Source organism: Arachis ipaensis, chromosome B04, assembly GCF_000816755.2.
Source record: "Arachis ipaensis cultivar K30076 chromosome B04, Araip1.1, whole genome shotgun sequence".
Taxonomy (NCBI): domain Eukaryota; kingdom Viridiplantae; phylum Streptophyta; class Magnoliopsida; order Fabales; family Fabaceae; genus Arachis; species Arachis ipaensis.
The window spans coordinates 91,378,349-91,382,106 of NC_029788.2; positions in this window are offsets into that span (position 1 = coordinate 91,378,349).

Sequence of the window (3,758 nt, forward strand, 5' to 3'; positions counted from 1 at the left end):
CGCAGAAATTAAAGAGAATGGGTGAGATTAGAGATGGGGAGTTCATTGGGCTTATGAGATTTTGCAATTCTCCGGATCAAGTTCATTTTCATCTCTTCCTCAATCAATGCACTCATTGATCTCCTTGGCAATATTAAGTGATTGAATTACAATTCCTTGCAATTCAATCTCTCAAATCTTGATCAATAGCCAATTCCTTGGTCAATTGCTCATGAGAAGAGATGAAGTATGGTCACTGATTATACCACATGCATTTCCCAAACCAAGTATTGAGAGGGTTACAGTCACATACCCATCCAAACCCAATTTGGTCCAGCATGAGAAAGCATTTCTAGCTTGATCTCTTCATTCCTCTTCCAAGGTTCAAAAGAGATCTAAGTTTGAATAGCTTCTCTTCCAAGATAACTACTCAATTGGATGAAGATCGAAAGCTTTCAAGTAAAATCAAGAGGAAAGATAGAAGAAGAACAATGAAAATTAGTATTGATCCATCAAATTACAACAGAGCTCCCTAACCCAATGAAAGGGGTTTAGTTGTTCATAGCTCTTGAAAATGAAAACAAAGATGGAGAATACATCATAAAACTAGAAATTGCAAAGAAAGTAAATACAAAGAGTGGTTCTTCAGCCTCCCCAGCTATTTTACAATTCAAAGCTACTCCTATATATACTACTCTTCTCAGCTTCTAGTTCACTCTTCAAGTCTTGGGCCTTTGGATCTTGAGTTTGAAGCAGTTCCTTTCTTTATTTGGGCTTGGCTTTACTTGCAGAGAGTGCAGAGTGGGCAGAGACTTAAGCTCAGGGCGTAAGGAGTGTTAATCATTTAATGAAAGTCCAAGTTCGGGAACGTTAGTGACACTTAACATTGTCACTAACGTTCCTATGTGCCCCTAGGTCTCCCGTTAGAGTCCACGTTAACTAGGTTCACGTGGCTTCTAACGTGGCCTTTGCCATCCTTCGAGAACGTTAGTGCCATTCAACATTGTCACTAACGGTCCAATGTGCCCCTAGGTCTCACGTTAGAGTCCCCGTTAACTAGGTTAACGTGAGCTTTAACGTGAATCAAGAAGGGGCACACTGGAACATTACTGACAATGTTGAGTGTCACTAACGTTCTCAAAGGTTGACAAGGCAACGTTAAAAGCCACGTTAACTTAGTTAACGTGGGTTTTAACGTGAGGCAAAGGGGGGCATTGGAACGTTAGTGACAATGTTAAGTGTCACTAACGTTCTCAAAGGTTGACAAGGCAACGTTAAAAGCCACGTTAACTTAGTTAACGTGGGTTTTAACGTGAGGCAAAGGGGGGCATTGGAACGTTAGTGACAATGTTAAGTGTCACTAACGTTCTCAAAGGTTGACAAGGCAACGTTAAAAGCCACGTTAACTTAGTTAACGTGGGTTTTAACGTGAGGCAAAGGGGGGCATTGGAACGTTAGTGACAATGTTAAGTGTCACTAACGTTCTCAAAGGTTGACAAGGCAACGTTAAAAGCCACGTTAACTTAGTTAACGTGGGTTTTAACGTGAGGCAAAGGGGGGCATTGGAACGTTAGTGACAATGTTAAGTGTCACTAACGTTCTCAAAGGTTGACAAGGCAACGTTAAAAGCCACGTTAACTTAGTTAACGTGGGTTTTAACGTGAGGCAAAGGGGGGCATTGGAACGTTAGTGACAATGTTGAGTGTCACTAACGTTCTCGAAGGATGGCAAAGGCCATGTTAGAAGCCACGTTAACCTAGTTAACGTGGGCTTTAACGTGAAGCAAGAAGGGGCACACTAGAACGTTAGTGATAATGTTGAGTGTCACTAACGTTCTCGAAGGTTGACAAGGCAACGTTAAAAGCCACGTTAACCTAGTTAACGTGGGTTTTAACGTGAGGCAAAGGGGTGCATTGGAACGTTAGTGACAATGTTAAGTGTCACTAACGTTCTCAAACTTATATTCTCACTAAATATTAACACCCCTAACGTCCTAAACTAAAGTCTCCGCCCACTTCGCACTTTCTCTCTGTAAGTAAAGCCAAGCCCAAATAAAGAAAGGAACTACTTCAAACTCAAGATCCAAAGGCCCAAGACTTGAAGAATCACACTAGAAAATGAACTTGATCCGGAGAATTGCAACATCTCCTAAGCCCAATGAATTCCCCATCTCTTATCTTACCCATTCTCTTTAATTTCTGCCATTTACTTTTATGAGCAAATCCCTCATTCCCATTTACAATTCTGCAATTTATTTTCAGTCATTTACTTCCAGTCCTTTAATTCTAGCATTTACTTTTCTGTTATTTACATTCCCACCATTTTTATTTTCTGCAACTCTCAACCCAAATTCTGGATTCACTCAACTAGAACATTCTTCTAATTAAAGTTGCTTGATCAATCAATCCCTGTGGGATTCGACCTCACTCTATTGTGAGTTTTTACTTGACGACAAATTCGGTACACTTGCCGAAGGGAGATTTGTTGAGAGACAAGTTTTCCCCGCATCAATAGTTACTATTTATAGATACATAAATTATGAATCAGATGAACAATGACTTAGATCTATAATTGTATAAAAATTTTGATGTAGAAAGTTTCATTGAGAAGGAAACTTTTGATGTTGTAGTGTTTATATACATATAAATTATTATTTATAATAGAAATAAATATTGTAATAATTAATAAAAGAAAGCTTTGATGTTGGAAAGATTATGAAGGTTTAAAACAGTCACTAAATTCAGAAAAAAACTATCACAGAAATTAGTAACTTAGTGACAGTTTCAAATCGAGAAACCATCACTAATATTTTAACAAAAACAGTCACTATATTTAAAAACTATCATAGAAACTAGTAACTTAGTGACGGTTTTAAATTGTCGCTAAAAATTTTATGACAGTTTAAAACAGTCACGAAATATAAGAAAAACTATCACATGATTTAGTAATTTAATGACAGTTTCAAAATGTCGTGAAATAATACATAAAAAGCAAACTGACAAGTGTTATAAATAAGCGATGGTTTTATACTTCAAAAACCGTCACAAACAGTTTAGCGACACTTCTTATCACTGGTGGTCCAAAATCATCACTATGTCAACTGACGACTCTTAAATCCATGACGGGTTTTTAACCATTGCGAAAACATTTAGTGATGGTTAAAACTGTCGCCAAACAATAAAAAAACATCGCAAAAAGTTATTTTGTTGTAGCATACATAAATGTATAATAACTGATTTCGGTGATTGATTTTAGGGTATAAATAACATTTTGAAATTTAATTACAAAATTTAAAATAGTATAAGAATCGAGTTAAAAATTTTTAAACTATAGATGAATTTGGTAAAAATATAGTTAGCAGAGTAATTTAATCAAAGAATAGTGTTTGAATATTTTTTTCATATGGAATTATCTTCTAATTATAGATATAATGTTATTTTAAACTTTTAAATGGTTAGAATTATTAATATTTTACTTTTTCATAGTAGTAAAAGTGATAAGTCTATTCAATTATTAATATTATAATAAAAAGTCAAAAAGTCACAAAAAAAAAAGTAAAAAATACTTGCACACAAAAGAGTATACACAAGACAAAAGTATATCCGAAAAATGAAAATATAGTTTAGTAGTGCATTTCAAAGATTGTTTTTACATGTCAAAATTTACTTTTTTAGTTGTATATGCAACTTTGGATCGAGAGATAAAAACAAACTGAAAATTATTTTTTGAGTTGTTATATAGCAGTTTTAGAGATTACAAATTGCATGATTGTAATTTTA